Source organism: Callithrix jacchus, chromosome 3 (assembly GCF_049354715.1).
Source record: "Callithrix jacchus isolate 240 chromosome 3, calJac240_pri, whole genome shotgun sequence".
Taxonomy (NCBI): Eukaryota; Metazoa; Chordata; class Mammalia; order Primates; family Cebidae; genus Callithrix; species Callithrix jacchus.
Window position 1 is genome coordinate 100848023 of NC_133504.1, and position 24930 is coordinate 100872952.

Genomic DNA, 24930 nt, shown 5'->3' on the forward strand with positions numbered 1-24930 from the left:
CTGGGTGACAGTACAAGACTCTGTCTCAGAAAAAAAAATCTTAATTTGTAAATAAAAATAGGTGATTGCAAAAGAGCTTTTTAGAGTATGACTATATTTGTATTTTCAAAAATAAATTATTAGGGCCACCAATGTCCACTCAGGGAAGTAGAGAGGTGAAAGGAGCACATCTCCCACTTTTATACTAAATAAGAGTGAAATTTTTAACATTATTCCAAGCTTACATGTAGGGAAATCAAAGCTTAGAAAGGATGAGGAATGTTCATGATAGTCCAAGTGCCATATGACAAATAATTTAATAAAGTGTCTCTCTTAACACTCAACTTTTGACTCAGAAAGGATAATAACAATGGATTAGCAATGGTTAATTATAAATTTTATACTTCTTATAACTCTCAAAGTCAAAAATGTCAAATCTTACAAGTGTACTTGTACCACTCTCACCCATATATTTTGAAGCCATCAGAAAATTCATACATCAGAAAGTTCAGTTTTTATTACTTTTCTAAGACTAAAACCCACTATAATTAAACATTATTTCCAGCAAAAAATGTTTTAAAACATTAAATAAAAATGTGTTGGTGACTTAAATTCAGAATAAACATGTGTTCCCACATGTTCATTTAGCTCAAAACTGTCTATTTTTATAAGCTTAGACATTTTTACTCCTGAACTTTCCCTGTTCCATATTACACCAAGAAAACAATATTGATTATGTGGGAACATCACAAACTAAAGGTATCAGCAGCTCCTTGAAACGTACTTTCTGCTAATTATAACATGTCAGCATTGCTTTTTCTAACTGTTCTTTCTTTTGTGTATGGGTAACACTTTCTATTTCTATATATTTAATGTTTTCTTTTTTTTTAATTTTATGCTGGCCATATTTGATTATATTATGTAGTGTTTTAAGCATTTTTGTCACCCACTAAAAGGCAATGCATTTTGTTTTGTCAGGTATTTCAATTACTGACCTATACTTTGGTCCTACCAGATTTGGATGTTATTATTGCTAAGAACATTCTATTCCTTTTCTGTACTTAGCATTTAGAACATGCTACTTACTACAGGGTGTGATCTTGACTCCTAAGTGACAGTATTTTCTATAGTCTCACCTGAATGCTCAATGTGCTCAGAGGGTGCGGGGCAGATCATTCCATTCTGGCTGGGCTGACACTGTTCATCTGAAGTTAATCATTGAGCCCTTACTCAAGGACCCATGATGATTCACCACAAATAATTCCAGATCCCCTTCTCTGGAAGAGAGCTCTCATCTTAGATAGCCAAAGCTGTATGTTTCAGCTGCTCCACAAGCCAAAAAGAATCTAATACTTTCCTCCTTAGCTAAGCAAAACCACTGTTACTTTGCCTTAATATTTTGCAGCACAAAAAAGTATCTAGGTGGAAACCAGGTTCCACCTGGTACAAACATCTGGTTCACCTTGTGTGTTTTCCTTCCCATGATCACAGATCTCTGCTTACTGTTTCATACCTGATATGTTGTCTCTCATGTATTTTATTATTTTTGCAGTAGTTTTAATGAAGAGATCACATGTCTGGTACCAGTTTTCTCTGTCATGACTGGAAATAGAGGTCCCGACAGAGTAAAGCATAACAAACAAAAGTTTGTAATATATTCTCCTTATTTCATTGTATCCCCATTGTGCTTAGATTAAATCTATATTCTTTACCAAGGTCTATAAGTGTCTCCATAATTTATCTCCTGCCTTCTCTCTAACATCCCATAAATATTACTCCCTTCACTTACGACACACTGATTTTTTTCCCCTAGACTTTACAAACACACAGCTGGTCATGAAATTGCAGTAGTAAAAAGATAATACCTTTTTGTGACATATCACAAGGGTCATGGTCAACACTTCAACACTTCTATAACAAAAGACAGATTAACAAGTGAAAAGTATAATAATTGTAACAGTTTTACCTGACGTGGGAGTCTTCAGTAATGAAGAATTAAAGTCAGGAAAAACTGTTTTATGTTTAGTTCAATGAAGAATGAGCAACATGTAGAAATATGATTGCACAAAAAAAGGGTATGATCTTTGTCAGGTGTGATGGTTCACATCTGTAATCCCAGTGCTTTGGGAGGCCCAGGAGGGAGGATTGTTTGAGGCTAGCAGTTTGAGGACAGACTGAGCAACATAGCAATATCCTGTCTCTACCAAAAAAAAAAAGGGAGGGGGGAGAAGAGGCTATAATCTCATGGTAGTAAACTGATGAGGAGAACCCACCAAAGCCAATCCATTCTGATTATTCTTGGACTCTCCAGTAGCGTTCCTTTCTCTGGGTAAGGGCAGGGCACTCATCTCTGGAGGATCTTCAGAGGAGAAGGGACAAAGTCAGAGAGTGACGTTTCCAGGTTTTACAGCTTATTTTGAAGGAACGAATTTCTAGTTTCTATGAATCATCATGAGGAAGAGGAATTCTGGTTTCTAAAACTCACTTCAGAAGAGAAAAAGGGGCTGGAGACAGGTAAGCGAGTGGTCAGAGAGAACCATTGCTTCCGAGGTCCTTCTAGTTTCCTTCAATTTAAAGTACTCAGAATGCCAAAGCACCCAGCTTCGAGCTATTATTTAATGGCCCCCAACAATACCATTTCAATATATTGATAAAGGATGTGCCCTCTGCCTGAAATTATCTTTTTTTCAGCTTTTTTCTACTCTTTCTTTAATTTTCAGCTAAAATTCTACTTGCTTTTGGAATACTTCTCTAACCACCTATGCACCATATACCTCTTTGTTTTTCATAATCATATCTCTTTCTTTTTAGCCCTTACTGCTGTGCTATTCAAATATTTATGTGGGTGTTTATCAGTACAGAGCACATAGCTGGAGACCCAGAAGAGCCCATGGTGTAAGTTTCAGTCCTAGTCTGATTCTGAGCCTGAAGGCAGAAGAAGCCTGTTGCCTCAGTTCGAAGGCAGTCAGATAGAGAAACATTTCTCCCAAACTCAGCCTTTTTGTTCTACTCAGTGAACTGGATGAGGCCCACCCACACAGGAGAGGGCAATCTGCTTCCCTGATCTATAAATCAAGACATAACGCCATACAGAAACATCCTCACAGAAACACCTACATAATCTTTAGCAAAATATCTAGGTGTCTCATGGCCCAGTTAAGTTGACATGTCAAAGTAACCTTTACACTCAGAAAGTGTTTGCCAGAGGAATAAAATAAGTTGAGATGTAAAGGATGCAGGGTTAGTAGTACAAAAAGTGATGAAGAGCATTCTGGACAAATGAGACTCTCCATGCAAAGTTGTGAACATATGAAAGAGTTTGATGTACTAAGAAAATAAAAGAAGTTAAGGGACCTGAAGCCAAGTGAGTCAGATGGAGAGTGTTGTGATAAATTCTGAGAGACTGGAAAGGGGCCAGATGATGTAGAACCTGATTGATCCTTGCTTTACAAAATATGTTTCTCAAGTCCTCAATATGGGCATTCCTTAAGATCAACTCAGAATATAGAGCCTCAAGTCTCACCCTAAATAAACATTATCAGAATCTGCATTTTAATAAGATTCCAGCTTAAAACTTATCTCAGATATATAAACTTGATAGGGCCTGGAGATGGACTATATCTTGATAATGATTGGTCAAGGACAGCTTCTTTGATCAAATGGTTAATAAATAAGCCTTTAAAAAAATAAACAGCACTGTAGGAAGGGAAAATGTAGCAGATGGGATAAGTATGTCTGTATATGTACACATGTGTGTTTGTTTGTATTTGGTGGCAGATAAGGTCTCCAGTTTTGCCTTGCCATGCCTGAATGACTAAGATTATCTCATGTAAATGGTAATGAGAATCTGAAATATAGCTATAGAAATAATAATTTAAGAAAACTTAAGAGATTGAACTATTGAAAATAGAATACTAATTCAACATAAAAAAGGGCAAAAAGAGTGATCAAAGATGACTCTAAAATTTCCATCCTGTATAATTAGAATAAGGAGCTGCTAAGAGATAGGGAATACAGAAAGACGTTCTATTCAATATGCTGGAAATAATCCGTTTGAAAAAACAACAGGATACTCATGTAAAGAAATTATATATATATTTGTATTTATTTATATAGACATATACACACACACACACATATATATAATGTACGATGTGTGCGTATCTATAGACACATATATGTGTGTGTATGTGAAAAAGTGGACTGCAGGATGTTAAATAAGAACTTAAATCTTTGGAAGCTAGATGCATGACAAAAATAGTTGGATTGTGAGCATAGAGCTCAATTTTTTACTGGCTCTGTTGAATTCCATTTCCATTCAGTGGGATGAGTTCATTAAAGTCAAGAAATACCCCACCTAAAAAAGGTGACTGGTTATGCCTTAACTGGCACACAGCCCTAGAATCTATATTGAGAAAACATACAAACAATAGCCATGAAAAGGAGTGAGATAAGATATTAGTATGGGTGCTTAGAAGAGTCTTTTTATTTTCCCGAATAGAAAAATCTCTACAGTTTTGAAGGAAAAAGAAATTATTTGATACAGTGAGATAGACTGAAATTGTATGAGAAAGAGGAAGAAAAATTAATATGGCATGACCCTAGTCCTGGTAGAGAAATTGCCTGGAGATTAAGATAAGAGAGATTAGCACTGGGGAAAAGAAAGGATGATATTCATACAGACATCCCCAGCACAGCCAGTTGAAATAATAAAATACATTCTCATCTATTGGCAGTTTGCCTTTGCCTTGAGTCCTCAGAGGATGGTCTCTGCCACACATATTTGTATTCCAGCTGCCTCTGCCTATGACTCAACTTCTAGGATTAAACAACTAACAGGTTAAAACTTGGAAAAGTAGCAGATTGTATTTGTAATCTCTGTTACTTGTGTCCTTTCTGATTGATAGGTGGTCTTGGAAGATGGGCTGTCTGGCCCTTGGTCTGCAGGTACCCAGAACAGGAAGACCAGGGAGGAGGTGATCAGCTGACATGGCACTTTGAATAATGTCATGCAATGCAACTGGAAGGTATTTATTACACCTAGAGAACATCCAACTCTTTTGGCAATTAACAATATTAAACATATTAATAAAATGAGATCCCTCATTAGGCCATGTTCTTGAGAAAGAAAAGCAAATCTTGGGGCTCCAAAATCAATAAGCTAAAGGGAAAAAGTCAAACTGGGAGCTGCTTGGTCAAACCTGCCTCCTATTCTTCAAAGTCATCCCTCTGCTCACTGAGATAAATTCATATCTGATTGCCTCCTTTGGAAGGGCGAATCAGAAACTGAAAAGAATGCAACCTTTTGTCTCTAGTTATCTACCAATGACCTGGAAATCCCCTCCCCACTTTGAGTTGTCCTACCTTTGCTTTGAGTTGTCCCACCTTCTGGATCAACCTATGTTTATCTTACATATATTAATTGATTTTTCATATCTTCCTAAAATCTATAAAACCAAGCTGTCCTCAGACCACCTTGGGCACATGTCATTAGGACCTCCCAAGGCTGTGTCAAAGGGGCGTGTCCTTAACTGTGGCAAAATAAACTTCCTAAATTGACTGAGACCTGTCTTAGATATTTGGGGTTCATATCCTAAACATAATTCGCTAATTTGGGAACAATAATTCCTTAATTATATTGACTACTATAATTTTACAAATGAGGAAATGAAGTATATTGAGATTTAAAAACTGTAGTGACAGAGCTTCTATTTGAAGCTTCGAAACCAGTAACAGGGCCCCTGCTTGTGATTATACTAATGCCACTAATCTGGTCTGGAGAGAAAAGTTCAACTCATTTATAGATGCCCTGCCAATAAATGAGTTATGTGCATTGTTAATAATAGAAATGGTTAACATATTAGGCATAATTACAGAGAATAGACAAAAAGTGAATTTAATAGTTGCTAATTCAGCAGTAACTAAGACAGAGTTTAGTACCGTGAAAGCCAAGTTTGATCACGGGCATGATGACGGTAAGTTTGACAAAGCAGAAGTTAATCCTTAATATGCAAAAATAAAACAATGAAGGAAGCATTTTAAATGGACACCATTGTTTTATATAAAGGTATGAAGTCATCAGAAGAGAGAAGAAAGAGTTCAGAGAGGAACTAGAAAGTTTTGGAGGTGGTGTGCAAGTGAGTGATGGAGAACATTTCAAATGCTTTATCATGTTCCACTACTTTCAATTGTGAAAGAAGTATAATAAAGAAAATGGTATTCCTTCCTCTTCTTATGTACGCTAGAAAAGGAATTTGTTAAAGTGCATATTTTATGTGTTATTCTTAATTTCAGGAATGAACAGTTTTCCAAATGTATAAGATTAAAAAAAAAAAGCTTAGAAATAAAGTATAATGACACCTAATAAAAGTAAGCATTTAACCCAGATTGATGCCTTCAAAAGCTTTGTTAAACCCAACATACTGACACTGCTTATGACTTTGATACTTTTGTGGAGTATTCAGTTTTTTTTTTCCAAACAAATAGCACCTTAAATTATTAAACCACTTAGCCATTTTCACAGCCCAAATGTACCTCTAAAATTATATTGTAAGGTTTCATATGTTCACTTAAAGGAAGAAAATGTTGTAGCCTGGATTAAGTAGGAAATGAATGAGCAAGCAGAATAAACCAGTAAAATTTAATCAAGCAATTTAGCACTCCATAAAAGCAGCAACACATAAAAGTGTGATGTAAATGACAAGGGTGGTTGCACTACAATTCTAATCTTTTAGGAACTTAGAAAGGAGCACCATAGAACACGCAGACATGATTTTTCTACATGTAGCAAATTTAAACACAAGTATTAATAGTAACTGAAGCAGCCTTTGCATATGGAAATTCTGTGCATTTTGTGTTCTTTACTTTGGCTTTGTGCAGGTTAAGCAAAAAGAATAGGCACAAAAGTAACTTCATATCAAACAGGACATGATTGTAAGACTTATACTCTTCCATTTGCTACAATTAGACAGGCAAACTGAGGAAGATATTCATTTGTAAACAGTCCAATTTTCAAACTCTGCCTGCCACATACTTCCGTTAAATAATCCTAATGAGACGCTGAAAAAAACTAGAAGTCCAGAGGTGAGAAATATAAGGCACCTCTACATTAAAATGACCGAAAGGATGAGCAATATTTTTTGCTTCCATAGCAACCATTTCAGGAATCTGATTTGTATTTTTATATCTCTTGTATTTGTATTTTTATATACTGTATTTCTTTTAATTAAATCAAACCTTATTGTCAAGGTACCTGTAACCTGGAAGTATGTGGCATTTCTAATCTTACTTTCCATTAGCTCCCAAAATTTTCCAAGAAATTCCTTCAACTGAAGCTGTTTGAATGCTAAAACATCTAAATTCAAAATTCAAACTTGAATTCTTTCATATTTTACCATGGACTTTATCTCAGGCTCTAAATAGCATATTCCATAGGATCTACCAAATTACATTTTATTTGTATACACTCTGTAGCTACTTCCTTTGTTTCTGATTCTTTTTTATTTTCTAACTTAAATATCATATAACTATATATTGTATTGTACATTATATTATAATTTATTTTAATTTACAATTGAATTTCTGTTTCTTTAATACATATATTATTACAAATTACTCCAAACATTTGTCGTAAAGGCCAAATAATAAGAAAGTAGGTAGCAATGAAAATACAGAATATTAAAATATATCAATTAACATCAAATTTAGTTTTATTTCCTTGCAAAGAGTGGAAGATGTTTTAGAGAAGACCGTATACTATTCTTCTTCTATCTTATGGGCCTTAACAGCAATATCAGCTTATTCTATGAATCCTATCTTCCATCTCTCTTTTTAAAATTTGCACACCTTATTTTTCTCTAACTCATCTTTTTACCAATTCCTTTAAATATATTTTAATATGTGATTTAAAAACAATTTCACATGCAGAAAACTTGCAAGAATAGTACAAAGAGCTCACCAGCCCTCTTATTTTTATTCTTCCTTATTTCTCAGTTGTTAGCATTTTACCATGTTTCCTCCATCACCCTATCTCCCTTACTCGGAAGCATCCTAGACACAATTCCTCACCATTCCTAAATACTCCTGTTTGCATGCCAGGAAAAAAGTCATTTTACTACTTAACCACAAAACAGTTGCAATGCAACAATTCAAATATGAAAATTATTACAATGCTACCATCCAGTTCATACACCTCCATTAAATATTGTTAACTGTCCCAACAATCTGTATTGTTGCTTTCTACTCTAGGAACCTGGATAGGGTAAATTTTCCTGTCTCTTTTGTCCCCTTCAGTATGCCACAGTTTCTCAATCTTTCTTTGTCCATCATGAATTTGACAGCTGTGCAGAGAATATAGATCTTTCATGTTTTAATTTTTCATTGCCTTTTGATAACTTCTATGTGGGGAATACTTCTAAGAAAATCCTATCAATTTTTTTCACCTGCAACACCTGCTTCTCGTCAAATATCTACTAGCCAGCTCTAGCATTCTTTAAGGACTTCTTTCTGAATTAACCACCAAATGAGAGTTGCCAAAGTGTGATTTTCTGTTTCCATCATTCCTTTTAAATGTATTAGTTGGCATTTAACTCTAAGGAAGAGCTTTATCTTCCTCCTTGTTTATTTATATGTTATTTATAGTTGCCTGAACTTCTAGATGGATATTTTATTCATTGGATGTTAACTTATTATTTTTGATATTTATTTTAAAGCTAAAATTGCTTCAATTTTAGCCAGAAGGAGCTGCTTGAGACTGACTCCTGGGTCCTATTGTTACCTCCTCATCAATCTTTCAGTAACTCTTTGCTTTCTCATTCAATAAGATGTTCCAGGTTTGTCTTCTTGCTCTGCCTCAGTCTTAATGCTCACCATTTTCCAAAGAAGCCCTAGTTTTTCAGTTGCTGAAGGTACTTATAAACCAAGATCTGAGCTCCTAGTGTGCTTTTTCTTCTGAAGCTCTTCTACCTATTTTAAGGAAAACTCAAGGAAGCTGCTCTATGCATTTCTTTGTTTCTTTTTAATTTTACATTTATTCATTCATGTGGAAAATACTTATGCTGGTTGAACATAAGTGCTTGTTTAGCTTTACAAAAATTTGCCAAACTCTCTTCTAAAGTGGCTCTACCACTATACCACTTCATATTCCCATCAGCAGTAAATAAGAGTCCTTGTTATTTCCCATCCTCACCAGCATTTGTTGTTGTCAGTTATTTTTCCATATTAGCTATTCGAATACAGTGTTATCTATGTCTCATTGGGACTTTAATTTGCATTTTCTAATGATGTATGATGTTGGACATCTTTTCATGTTCTTATATGCCATCTGCATATCTTCTTGCCATCTGTATGTTTGCCCTATGTGGTAGTTTTCAATCTTATTATTAACTCAATTTTACATATGATAAAATTGATAGTCAGAGCAATTAATGACTTGCTCTATGTAGCTGGTAGGTAGACCAAACCTTTATTGGTCTACTTTCAAGTAAAATATCTATACAGAAGATAACCCAATTATCGAAATAGCATTGCACTCTATGATACACTACTATATTCTATTCTTATCATACCTTCTCTTAAAGAAACAACATGAAAAACAATAAATCAGAAATAAATAAGATTTAAAAACTTGCAAAATTAAATCTAAATATATATTATTAAGCATATTTAGCAACAACTTAAAAGAATTAAGTAAACGTAAGTAGATACTGCTTTGCAAGAGGGTTATATACTAGGTACTTTGACTTAAGTTCTATATTTTCAGTGACTTTTGAGAAAAGTATTAAAATAATGATCTATATGATATTAAATGGTATGCTTAAGTAGCACTGTATTTACTTTTGGGCATCTCCTGATGATATTTGCAATCCCAATACTCTGTTTTCTCTTCCCTTTCTTTTGTCTGGGCATTTATCATGTGATATATGACTAAAATATAATGTAAATTTTGCCAGTACCTGCTTAGCTCCAGATGTGATGCTACTACCATTTTTTTAAGTTTATGTTTGTAAAATAAGGGGCACACAATCATACATGTACATAGGCTATGTTAAATTTTATGTAATTTAAGTAAGGGCTCAGAAAGTATTTTATTTTTATTTTAGCATTTTCACTACAAAATTCTATTTTTATCTTAGTGTCTTCATGTATTGACATTATGGCAATCTATAACTTATCAATTAATTATCTTAAGTTAAAAAAGTAAGTTTTGTTCTCATGGTAGATTTCTCTCATGCTATCTTCTCATCGTAATTTTTAAATGAAATTACAAGATGTTTCTTTGAGAACTACAGGCTAGAGTCATTATTTTTGTTTACAATGCTAGGACTGTATACTAATCAATTGCTCTGGATCATATGCTTTTTTGCAAGAAAATATTTGACTATTCTGTGTAGTTGTATTCTTAAAAAAATGTGTTTTTTTAACACATACACTTCATAGATCGTAAAGAGACAAAAGAAACTTTTTTAAAACATATCCTTCATAGATCATAAAGAACTATTTAATATTTTATAATATGCTCAAAAACTATCTGAGCAAATATTTACTAATTGTCTAAATTACAGATTTTCTTTTTCTTAAGTGTATATATTTTGGTCTATCCACTGACGAGGGGAATAATTATTAAACATTATTCAATAAGGAATTATGAATACAATGAGTTTATGAAAGAATTGTTTGCATTTTATGGAAAAGATAACTCAACATTTTATAAGAAAAGTATGAAATTTTTCTATGAAAATTCAAATGTGTATAGAACAATTATATTATTTTTAGAATTTTCTCTCTTATGGTTATGCCACATTGTTAGTTTCGGGTAATTTGTTTTGATCAGTGAGAGATTAGAGAGAATAAATGCAGATGAGGGTCTCTGATTTACAATATTTCATAAACTCTTTTAGATGTTGCAATAACACTACACTGACTTTCTATGGAAGTTCTAATGTTTATAAAATTAACAAATGGCAACCTGTATTTTGGAACAGCAGTGGTCAACTGCTTTGTAATATATGTGTGTGTATATGTGTGTATTTCCCTGATGCACACACACACACACACACACACAAATTCAAAGTATGTCTCATATTTTATTTTCATTGTGCATCACTATTATATCAAAACAAACAGAAACAAATTTAGCTCTAAAAACATTTATTTGCAAACCACCATTTGACTATAAGATATATAGCACATTATAAAATTTGGTCTATGATTTGTTATTTTGGTCATTTGTATTTACTCTCTTTAGGAAGAGAAGTAACTACTACATTGCTAGTTTAGATTAGTTTTCTTTTTTGGTCTTTACTTTCCTGAGACTGTATGCCTCATGCTTATGTAATAACAAATGGCAAATTAAAACGCTATAGATATGTATATATTTTATTTTTTCAAAATCTAAATTAGTCTCCTAAGGTACAGTACAATACAGTAAGTTCTGTGTTCAGTGAAATATAGTTGAATATATTAAAGTGAATGCCATTTGCTTTTATGTACCTCCAGGAGAGGATACCAAATATCCTAGGATTTGGGAGAAAATATTAAGTAAGTGGTAATAAGAACCAATCAAACCACAGTTAAATGCTGTTAAGAACACTTTCATTGCCAATGAAAGCAAGCAAATATTTAGATCTTGATGTATTCTTTTACCTTACCAAAGAACTTGGACAATTTTTCTCTTCTTTCTAGTGAGAAGAAAAAATGACTAAAAAACAATGTGTGACACTAAGAAGTTTTTTTTAAAATAGCAGAATTAAAAAGCCTAAGTCACAGCTATAAATATAGGAAAAGAACTACAACTTCTCAAAGAACAAGAACAAGGTGACACAAGTTTGTGAAGTCCTTGGAGACATAAAAAGATACTGCTGTATGCCTGACACATAGTTTCTGCCGTCAACAGTGTGTTATTTGCATAGAATTTCTGCTTACTTGTAGTGGAAGGGAAGAGATGATTTGTTGGGAAGTAGAAAGGGTAGAACGTATTCAAATTTAATATCACACTGCTCAAATAAAATTTGAATGAGAATCTCACAATGTATATACCTGCATCAATCTATTATATACTAGCCAAAATGCCCGGTAAAGCCACAAAATCCTCAACCTCATAATTTAGGTAATATTTACCACATAAGATAGCTGTGAGAATTAAATGGAACAATAACTAAAGATGCCTAGACATATAGAAAGCATTCAATATATTTTTTTCATGTTTCCCCCCTAATCTTCCCTGCTTTTATTTTCCTTTGCATAAGGGGGAGTGTCAAAAAGACAACATACTAGATTAAGATTTTTAATGGGATATTATATATTTTAATTTACCTAATAATAACTACACAGAAAAACATCGTTTTACAAAGTAGAAAACCAGGCCAGAGAAACTAAACGAGTTTCCTGATACTTGAGCTACATTGGGTCAGAACTACATAAAAGTCCAAATTTTTCACTTTTTTCTTCACACTTTACCTGCACTCTTATTAAATAAAGCTACTCATAGACCAGCTAATGTCCTGTAGACTGATATGCAAACATTCCCAATATCAATATGATGGATTAACTGGTTCTATTTAAGAGGAATCACGTCCTTACTTATGTGGAAGCCAGGAAGAGGAAGGCTTCTACTGTATTTTAAAAGTATTTTCAATTTCATTTGATACATTATAGTTTCAAAAGTCCATTCAAATTCATTAAAGTTAAATGTGAAAAGTAAGTATCTGGTAGACAGGTAAGATTCTGTATTCACACTCTAATAGTGAATGCAAAAATGAGGATAGATAGAATTACCTTATCTTCTACTATCATTGTGGAATTCTTATGTTGTCCAAAGCCTTTCCAAAAAAAAAAAAGTAAATAATAAGTGATGACTTTTTGTCTTCTAACATGGTATTTTGTTAGTGAAATACTTCTAAAGTGAACAGAAGGGAAGTGAATGGAGGGAAGGAATGAAAAGGGGGAAAAGGACAAAAACAGAAAAAAGGAAAAAGAAAAATGTTGGGTATATTGCATTCTGAAAGATAATAAGGTATATTTATTCTGATATGTTTGCTTGTATTTTTTTAATTGATAAATGATTGTAAATATTATTGGGGTACATAGTGATGCTTCAACACATAAAATGTATAGTGATCAGATCGTGGTAGTTAGCATATCCATCATCTCAAATATTTATCATTTCTTTATGTTGGGATTGTACACTAGACTCCTTCTAGCTATTTGAAACTATTTAATACGTTATTGTTAACTATAGTCATTTGGCAGTGGTATAAAATATAAGAACTTATTCCTTCTATTTAGCTGTAATTTTGTACCCATTAACAAATCTCTCCTGTATCTCTTTCCCTTTTGCTTTCTCAGCCTCTAGTAAGTATTCTTTCTTCTACTTTTTACTTTCACAAGATCAGCTTTTTTTAGTTTCCACATGCAAGTGAGACCATGTGGTGTTTAACTTTCTGTTCCTGGCTTATTTCACTTAGCATAATGTCCTCCAGTTCTATCTATGTTGCCCAGAATGACATCGTGTCATTCTATTTCTCTTTCAGTTGTGTATATATACCACATTTTTAAAATCCATTTATCTGTCGTTGGACACCTAGGCTGATACCATATCTTGGTTGTGAATAGTGCTTCAATAAACATAGGGCATAGATTTCTCTTTGATAGAATGATTTCCATTCCTTTGGATGAATTCCCAGCAGTGACTTCGCTGGACTATATTGTCATTCTATTTGTAGTTTTTTGAGGAAACGCCATAGTGACTGTACTAGTTTCCATTTCCATCAACCGTGTATGACTATTTCCTTTTCACTGCATCACTGCCAGCATTTGTTTTTGTCTTTTTCATAATAGCCATCTTACTAGAATGAGACGATACTTCATTGTGGTTTGGATTTCCCTGATGATTAGAGATTTTGAAGATTTTTTGTTTTTGAGACAGTCTTATTCTGTCACCTAGGCTGGAGTACAGTGGTACAATCTCAGCTTACTGCAGCCTCAACCTCCCCAGCTCAAGTGATCCTCCTGCTTCAACCCCCAAGGTAGCTGGTACTGAAGGAGCATGCCACCACTTCAGGCTAATTTTTGTATTTTTTGTAGAGACAGGGTTTCACCATGTTGCCCAGGCTGGTCTTGAACTCTTGAGCTCAAGCAATCCATCTGTCTTAGCCTCCTAACATGCTAGGATTACAGGCGTGAGCCACTGTTTCCAACGTGAGCATTTTTTCATTTATTTGTTGCCTATTTGTATGTCTTCATTTGCGAAATGTCTGCTCAGATAATTTACTCATTTATAAATTGAATTATTTGTTTTTTTTTGTTTGTTTGTTTGTTTTTTTTTTTGCTGTCCAGATGTTTATATTCCTTGTACATTCTGGATGTTGATCCCCTTTTGAGTGACTAGTTTGCAAAAGTCCTCTCCCATTCTGTAGGATTTATTATCACTCTGTTGCTTGTTTCCTTTGCTGTGCAGAGATTTCTAGTTAAATATAATCCAGTTTCATTACTTTTGCTTTTGTTGCCTGTGCTTTTGAGGTTTTATTCAGAAAATCTGTTCCCAGATTAATGTACTGAAGGATTTCCCCCATGATTTCTTCAGTAGTTTTTATTTTGGGGTTTTACATTTTGTTCTTTGAACCCTTGTGAGTTGGTTTTGCATAAGGTAATAGGTAAGTGTCTAGTTTCATTCTTCTGCATATTAGTATCTCATTTTCCCAACATCATTTATTAATGAGACTGCTCTTTCCTCAAAGAGAGTTCTTAGTGCTATTGTCAAAAATCAATTGGCTAAACAGATGTGAGGATTAATTTCTGGGTTATTTATTCTGTTCCATTGGTCAATGCATCTGTCTTTATGCCAGTAGCATACTATTTTGGTTACTATAGTCTCCAGTACATTTTGAGGTCTGGCAGTTTGAGAGCTCTGGCTTTTTTTTTTCTGCTCAAGATTGCTATAGATATTCAGGTTCTATTGTGGTTTTCTACTAATTTTAGAATTTTCTTTTTCTGTGAAGAATATCATTGGTATTTTGATACAAATTGCATCATATCTGTAGTTTGCTTTGAGTAGTATTGTTAGTTTTATAATATTAATTATTGTTATTGATAGCATAGGATGTCTTAACATTAGGTTGTATCTTCCTCAATTTCTTTCATCTGAATTTTGAAGTTTTCCTTAATAGAGGTATTTTCCCCCCTTGGTTAAATTAATTTCTAGGTATTTTATTTTTTGTTTTTAGCTATTACAATGGGATTATCATCTTGATTTCTTTTTTGCTAGTTGATTGTTCTTTTATAGAAGCACAACTAATGTTTACACATTAATTTTGAATACTGCAGCTTTACTGAACTTGTATATCAGTTCTAAGAGTTTTTTTGTCAGAGTCTTTAGGTTTTTCTTTATATAAGATCCTGTAATCTGCAAATAGGGATGATTTGACTTTTCCCTTTTCTATTTGTATGCCCTTCATTTCATTTTTTGCCCTATTGCAAGTCTGGTGAGGAGTTCTAATACTATGTTGAAGAAGAGTGGCGAGAGTGGACATGATGCCACAGTTCTTAGAAAAAACGTTTTCAGAGTTGCCCCATTCAGGAAGATATTAGCTGTGGGTTTGTCATATCATGCCATTATTACTGAGGTACATTTTTTTACTATGCCTAATTTATTATCTGTTTTCATCATGACAGGATATTAAATTTTGGCAAAAACTTTTTCTGCAAGTATTGAGATGATCATATGGATTTGTTCCTTCATCCTTTGATGTGATGTATAACATTTATTTATATGCATATGTTGAACCATCCTTGCATTACTGGGATGAATACCATTTGATCATAGTGTATTACCTTTTATATATATTGTTAGAGTCTATGGCTAGTATTTTGTTGAAAATTTATGTTTCTAGGTTTATCAGAGAAATTGACCTGTAGTCTTCTTTTCCTGTTGTGTCTCTATCCGAGTTAGGTACCAGGGTTATACGGGCCCCATTGGATGTTAGAAAGAATTTTATCCTCTTAAATTTTTGGAATAATTTGAGAAGAATTAGTATTAATTCTGCTTTAGAGATTCAATAGGATTTAGCAATGAAGTCATTCAGTCTCTGACTTTAAGTTGGAAGATGTTTAGTTACTAATTCAATCTCATTACTTGATTTTTTTTATTTTATTGCAATTTTATTGCACTTTAGGTTCTGGGGTACATGTGCAGAACATGCAGGACTATTGCATAGGTACATACATGGCAATGTGGTTTGCTGCCACTATCCCCCATATCCTATACCTGGGATTTCTACCCCATGTTATCTCTCCCCAACCTCCCTGCCCCCCACTGTCCCTCCCCTGTTCCCTCCACAAAAGACCCCCAGTGGGTGATGCTCCCCTCCCTGTGTCCATGTGTTCTCATTGTTTAACACCCGCCTATAAGTGAGAACATGCAGTGTTTGATTTTCTGTTCTTGTGTCAGTTTTCTGAGAATGATGGTTTCCAGATTCATCTATATCCCCACAAAGGACATGAACTCGTCATTTTTTATGGCTGCATAGTATTCCATGGTGTATATGTGCCACATTTTCCTTGTCCAGTCTATCATCAATGGACATTTGGGTCGGTTCTAGGTCTTTGCTATTGTAAATGGTGCCTCAGTAAACATACATGTGCATGTATCTTTATAATAGAATGATTTATAATCCTTTCGCTATATACCCAGTAATGGGATTACTGTGTCAAATGGAATTTCTATTTTTAGATCCTTGAGCAATCACCACACTGTCTTCCACAATGGTTGAACTAATTTACACTCCCACCAGCAGTGTAAATGTGTTCCTATTTTTCCACTGCCTTTCCAGCATTTTTTAATTATTGCCATTTTAACTGGGGTGAGACATGGTATATCAATGTGGTTTTGATTTGTATTTCTCTAATGACCAATGATGATGAGCATTTTTTTCATATATTTGTTGGTCTCATATATGTCTTCTTTTAAAAAGTGCCTGTTCTCATTGTTGGCCTACTTTTGGATGCATTTGTTTGTTTTTTCTCTTGTAAATCTATTTAAGTTTTTTGTAGATTCTGGATATTAGCCCTTTGTCAGATGGGCAGATGGCAAAATTTTTTTCCCATTCTGTTGGTTCCTGGTTCACTCTAACAATTGTTTCTTTTGCTGCACAGAAACTCTGGAGATTAATTAGGTCCCATTTGTCTATTTGGGCCTTTGTCACCAATGCTTTTGGTGTTTTGGTCATGAAGTCCTGGCCTATGCCTATGTCCTGAATGGTTTTGCCTAGGCTTTCTTCTAGGGTTTTTATGGTGTTAGGTCTTATGTTTAAGTCTTTAATCCATCTGGAGTTAATTTTAGTGTAAGGTGTCAGGAAGGGGTCCAGTTTCTGCTTTCTGCACATGGCTTCCCAGTTTTCCCAACACTATTTATTAAATAGGGAATCCTTTCCCCATTGATTATTTTTGTCATGTTTTTCAATGATCAGATGATTGTAGATGTGTGGTATTGCCGCCGAGGCCTCAGTTCTGTTGCATTGGTCTATATCACAGTTTTGGTACTAGTGTCATGCTGTTTTGATTACTGTAGCCTTGTAGCATAGTTTGAAGTCAGGTAGGATGATGCCTTCAACTTTGTTTTTTTTTTTTGCTTAGAATTATCTTGGCTATATGGGCTCTTTTTTGGTTCCACATGAAGTTTAAGGTGGTTTTTTGTAATTCTTCTGTCAGATTTTCTATTTATTCTTGGTTCAATTGTGGTAGGTTGTATGTGTCCAGGAAGTATTGCTGTACATTAGCTTAACTCTTCAAACACATGAACATTAAGTAAACATAATTATTCTAGGTCAAAACTGCTTTATGGCTGGCTTAAGATATTTTAGAACTGCAATTCTACATTATTTGTAGCTTTCTGATAAGCAGCATCTTGAATTCGTTAGTTCTAAATTCTAAGTAGAAATTAATTTTTAATGTATTTTCAATGCATATTTTATGTTGAATGCTGAGTTGTTATGCCTTTTAGATAAAATCCTCAGTGATCATCAAATTCAACTACATTATTTTACGAAGGAAGGAACTTCCTCTTAGAAAATTAAAATAGCCATTTTTAATGATACATAGATATTGGAAGCTTCAGTTCTAGAATACTAGGCTAACTTCACTTTCAACAAAAAGGCTTATTGTTTCTATTGCCATGTAAGTCTATATCCTGAAGTCTTAAGTGAATGAAAGACCACATTTTGTCATTAGAATGTTTTTCTTTAACTGATGAGATATCTAATTAACATTTTCAAGGTAAAATTTGAAGCAAATAAAACCAAAATAAACCATTATAGAGAGGGTTAATTTGCCTCAGTAATGGAGATTATGCTATGTGCTTTGAAGAGTTTGGGTAACTTTTAAAGATATCAAAGTGTAGGACCAAATATTTAAAAATCAATGAAAAATACTTAGTTGAGCCTGCTAATGAAGAGGTTCTAAAGTCTATTGCATCTGCTAGACCTGAACAGAAAAGTAGAGGCAACTGATGAAGGTGCTGAGTTTAGAGGTATAGCAAAAGAAAATGTGTGGTTTCCAAAATTTTAGACTGGGTCTCTAAAAATGAAACTTAGCTTAAATTACAATTCTTTATTTATTTGGCATTCAGAAGCAACAAAAGCCACCTGACAATCATTGGATACCTCCTGCTGTTGAAAATGTCCAAGGGAAAGAAACAAGACATTCTATCTTATTGTTTCATTTCAGAAAGTTTACTTTAGGTTCCTAAAAATAGGGGATAACATGACTAGAATTACCAATAGCTTAGAAATATTATTTATGCCTTTACTTCCTGCTTTATTTCTTGAGAAAATTTCTGTCATTTTCTAATATTGCTGGTTGTATATATGAATACAAATCTGCTAAAATAAACTCATATTTAAAACATGAGATTTCCTGTCTGTTATAAACAGGTATCATAGTATGAATAAAGCAAAGCAGCCAATTGGTAAGTGTTTTGAAAATGAATCTATGAAAATTATGTATAGCCAATTATGAAATTGAGAAATTTCTATCATGAAAAAATAATCATTGAATTAAATTAATGGCAGACAGAAACATCCAGAAATACATAGGATAATAAAGAAACGGTATTTGGTGATAACTTTAAAATGGAAATTACCCTTAAAACATAACATCAATACATACATAGATTTGACCATGAGTGATGACATAAGCCAGTGTCTTAACAAATGAGAACAAAACCAAAAACTCAAATTGAAAAGACAGACTTTAAAGCTACAGAATATGCAGTTAAATCATTATATATCCAATAAACTGTGAATGTGTGTGTCTGTGTGCATTTAAGTAACCATCTGTAGAACACACACTATGATAACAGTCTCCAACTAAATGTACACTTTAGCAAATATGAATCAATAGGGTCTTCTATTAGGCAAAGGACAATATAAGCATCACTATTCAGAATGCTTTCATTACAAAAAGAAAAGGCACTACATCTAGCTTCCTCGTTACATGATTCTTTTGAATCGAATGCTCGATTAAAACTGTACAGTAATATTTTAAGATTGAGTGTAGTAGAAAACATGGAAATGCCCAAAATGTACTTAAACTTTAACAGTACTTCACGGAAATTGGTAAAATAAATTAGTGCTTACATAGTAATGTCATGGGATCTTGGGGTGTCACTTCACCAGCCAGAAACCTCTGTGGCTGGTGGCACCTTCTGCCTGAGTTTGCTCGTGCCCAGTGGGCTCATTCCATCCACTCAGCCTGGCAGGCTGCACTCAGCTTGTGCTACCAGCCGAGATCCCACAGCTCCCAAGGGCAAGCCAAGTGACAAGTAGTGAGGGGTGTGTGGTCGAGTAAGCACAGGGTCTGGCCACTACTCACAGTCAGGCATGCTGACTGCTATGGCAGGGAGAGCAGGTCCAGGTGCTAGCACAGGTATTGGCTTTGTGTGAGGCTGCACTGAACCAGATGTACTTACTGCACATTGCTTCCACTGTGGGCACCTGTGGCTGGATGAGGTGAATACCCATGGAGCCAGGAAGCTTGCAGATGCCAGGAACTGCAGAGTCCCAAAGAGGATGTTATAGCCAAGGTTCAGGGATCCTCAGGTCTTGGTTCCCCAAAGGGCTGCAGCTCTTCTCTCCTTCATGTCACACACAACACAATATGTTGGGGTGTTTCGGCCCTGCTTGTATTACTGCCCTTTCAGTCCCACCATTCAGCAGGTCCAAAGTTCTTGTCCCTCATCCAGGAAGAATGAAGTACACCAACACCTGGAAGGTGAACAAGGCAGAGAAGGACTTTATTGAATGATAGACCAGCTCTCAGGAGACCCAGAGTGGGTAGCTCCTTTCCACAGACAGGTCATCCAAATGAGTATCCAGGTCTCAGTTGAGAGGAGATCCAGAATGGGTAGCGCCTTTCTGCAGGCAGGTCATCCCTATGAGTGGAGGAGACTCAGAATGGGCAGCTCCTTTTCACAGCTGGTAGTCCTGATGTTTCTGTGAGTATGGCTGATTCCAGGGGTTTTTGTGGGCTTCGGAAGAGAGGAAGTGTGTGCTGATTGGTCCATTGGTGGCCATGGATGCGCCTGGATAAAAGCACCATAAGTTCTCACTTTGGGCTGTAGATTCCAACCAGAACTGACAGCCTAGCCCCCGTGCTTGAAGGTGAGGCTTCACGGGGGACACACCCCTTTCCATCCAGGAGCCTGTCTGCCTCTTGCTGACATTAATCATGTTGTACTTGGCACCCAGGTTGTTTGTGGTGAGAGGTGCCTTGAAGCCTCTGCCAGCTGCCCTCAGCACCCTCTTGGCCTCCCTCCTGTGTTTCTCAGGTTCCAAAGTCTGGAGGGGCCTAAGCAGCAGGAGACTAGCATGTCAGTGCTACCCTGAGTGTGTGCACATCCAGCCAGATCATGACAGTGCCCAGGCTCAGCCTCAGCTTTGTAAAATCAAAGCAGGTGTAAGGAGCAGAAAGAGGCCAGGTAGCCAGAGCAGCACTTCCAAGCCCCTAGGGGCGGGGAGGTATTCCCAGGCATTCCTGGGAATGCAGGCATGTATGGCTGGGCAGCTGCAGCTGGCCACAGGAAGGCAGGGCTCTCTCTCTGCCAACTCAGAAGGAAGCGGAGCTCCTACCTGTTTCTAGCTCCTGTTCCTGCCCACTCAGTGGAACACACATGGAGCACCCAGCCCTGCTGTGTGCCTCCCCTGCAGCAGCTGGTGTCTACCCAGCAGCTGCTCCAGATGGGCCCTCACTGCTTTCAGTAATATATAGATAGAAACATAAATATTTGTGACCATATCTAATATAAAAGGTATTAGGAGAAATACCTAATGTAGATGACGGGGACATGGATGCAGCAAACTACCACCATGGCACGTGTATACCTGTGTAACAAACCTGCATGATCTGCACATGTATGCCAGATCTTAAAATATTAAGAAAAAAGGAAAAAGTCCAATTTTATTTCTTTATTATGATCACATTTTAAGTCATTTTTTAAGCACAAAATATTCAATAGATTTGCAACCCTTTCCCCCAGTTAAAAAAAATTATTAGAGTATTTATTTATTTTTGGAACATACACTATCTTATTATAGGTGGTAAAAGAGTTAGACCTTCTCTAGCATTCTGAATTTCAGGAAATATTAATTAATAACATTTTATAAAGATTATTTAATGTAGTTTTATTGAATAAGTGAAGTAGAACAGTATGATATAGAACAGTGATTTTCAACATGTGTTTAGATTAAGATTTGCTAAATACTATGTGCTATTATGAAATACATTTTATAATCAAATGAGTTGGGAAAATACAGGATTAATCACTCCAAGTGATTTCCTTCACTACAGGACTTCAAAAAGCAGTTTTAAATAATCAATTCAGACCTAGTACAGTGACTCACACCTATAATTCTAATACTTTGGAAGGCTGAGGTTGGAGGTTGCTTGAGGGCCGGAGTTTGAGGTTATAGTAAACGATTACTGCTCACTGTATTCTGGCCTGGATGACAAAGCAGAACCCTGTCTTTAAAAAAATCAACTTTATTAAAAATATTCAAAATTAGCATATGTTCTAAAGAATTTTCCCAGGTTATTTGATCAATATACTCTTTCAGATGACTTCTTATAGGATCAGAATTCAACAGAGGTCTCTTTAGGAAAATATATTTTTTTAGAAAGAATCCTGGGTTAGCCATTTATAGCACAGCATAGCATAGCATAGTTGGATTTCATTATCTGTTATGAACTACCTATAGGACCTCATTTAGTCAATTAACCCTTTATGCTTTTTGTAATACGTCAACTACCTTCACATATTAGATTTTGAAATAAAAGATTAAATGTGAATAAACTTTAAGAATACACCAAAATAAATATACACCACTTTTTAAACTATAATGCAATAACAGTTTGCATTATGGCTTTTGTGGGGACCTCAAATTCTATACTTCAGCTGCGTATTAGAATAACTCTGGAAACTTTAAAAACAACCGATGTCCAGGCTTCCTTAGAAATCAATTAAATGAAGATCTTTGGATTAAGGCCAGACATTGATGTTTTTAAAAGCTCTCAAGATGATTCTAATGTACACTGAAGGTTGAGAAGCACTGCTATAGACTATCTCTCAAAGGAAAGAAATCAACTCTCAGCCTAACCAGAATTGTCCTAAAGAAATAAATTATATCAGATAAGGAAGCATATTCCTTATTTTCTAATACCTGTTATTTGATACAACTTCATGTCCTATGCTAGTTACTGGGCTTTATTTGATAAAGGTTCCTCATGAAGTGGGACAGTATCTCAGAATAGGTGAAAGCAGAGGTGGCTGGCCACAGAACAAAGGATGATGGTGGTAATTTAAGTTGACTTGATAGACAGGTGAGTGTTTTTCAGTCATAAAGTGGGATGTAGAGAAAATGTGTCATAATTGTCCAAGAAGTCATATTTACATCTGGCCAATTCCTTCTCCTCCTCATCCACATGCATCTTCATACAAATGCCCTAGAAATTTTGTTTTTCTCACATCACTGACTTGAAAAACATTAACCTGGAAATTTTTTTTTTTTTTTTTTTTTTGAGATGGAATTTCGCTCTTGTTACCCAGGCTGGAGTGCAATGGTGCGATCTCGGCTCACTGCAACCTCCGCCTCCTGGGTTCAGACAATTCTCCTGCCTCAGCCTCCCGAGTAGCTGGGATTACAGGCATGCGCCACCATACTCAGCTAATTTTTTGTATTTTTAGTAGAGACGGGGTTTCACCATGTTGACAAGGATGGTCTCGATCTCTTGACCTCGTGATCCACCAGCCTCGGCCTCCCAAAGTGCTGGGATTACAGGCGTGAGCCACCGTGCCCAGCAACCTGGAAAATTTATTTCAAATTCAGGACCTCTGGTGAGCATCACACTTACTATTTAAAATGTATTTAATGGTGAAAATGCAAGTACTATCAGAAAGAAAAACACTGTAGTAAACTTCCTTATTAACTTAGCACAAAAATTAGGAAAAGAAAGATTTGAAAGATTTTGAACATCAGAAAAGAAAGCAATAAATACTGAGTAAGTATGAGGTATGGAGGAAAACTGGCATGTATTTAAGGAGCTTGAAGCATTTAGGGCAATTTTTACCTGCTTTTTAACTTATTCTCTTCCTGAGACTTGTAAGAAATGTCAGTGTTGGACAGACAAATTCACAAAGCCACAGGGAAAAGAAAATGCATGCAAAAGGTTTGGGGCCTGAATAATTGTGGTCTATACTAATTTCATATATCCTTTATTATCATCAAGACTCCAGGTCTTATTACGTATGAGATTGTATTTTCTTGTTCAGAAAAATATTTCCAGTGTATTTATTGCAACAAGTAGTTGAACTGTTTCTGGAAACAGTAGTAAAGAAATCATTTTAAAAGCATGGCTTTCTTACTTTTCAAATCTAAAACATACAGCCACTATTAATTAAGTTTTCAGATCTCCAAGTTCCTAATAGTCTGGTTTTGTTTGAGTTAAATGTATTTGTTAACTTAAAAGCTTTTTCCTTTAAACAATTTTATTGTTCAGAATTACTTTATCTGGAAACTCTTGCTATTTCAGCAAGCCCTCATATCATAGCAGCCATGAATCAATAGCGCACTTTGAATTTTGAGAAACACTGACTGACCCTATTGCTATAGCACAGGATTTGCTTCTAACTAGCAATTAAATTGCCATGTAAGCTAAAATCCGTATTTCAAAATCATCACCATAATGTTAGCTTGTTTGATTCCTAGGCTTTCAAAATGTACTTACTGTTCAAATGTACTGTTATTAAAAGATAAAAATCACAAAACTAAATCCAAGCTTCCTCATTTCTAGCTTCTACTTGTCAAGTCATGGTAGCCTGAAAATATTTTATTATTGCTGAGTTCTGGGTACCAAATAAAATAGAGATATACTGAAGGTAGTCAGTGTTATGATTCATACCTTAGTCTGCCTTAAACAGGAGTCTTGTGGTTTGAAATGTGGGTAGAAGAGTATACGAGGAAGTACCTGAAAGCTATAGGCTGGGATGGGTTAAAGGGTATCACAGGATCATAGAAATGGCAACCAGCTAGTAGTCCTGCTGAAACCTTGACTCTTGACACCCACTCACTAAAAACTAGTGACTAATGGGAAAATTAGTTACTAGTTTTACATTAGTTACACAAGTTAACATTTTTCCAAGTCTTTTCAAAGGATTGACTTGCCAAAAAAATTACATGTAATTACAAAAATTTGCAGTCCCAAACGTTATTTATATGTTAATCACATTAAAACTAATATTAAGGCTAGCGATCAAGAGGTAAAATAGCTCAAAGGGATACTTTGGTATTAGGGACAGTGTGAAGGATCAAGCCACCTGTTTTCCTGTGCTGTTTTGGTAGGATGGACTCTGCCGTATGAAATTTCCTCCTCATAGAACAAGATAACCTCAAAATCACAAAACTTCAA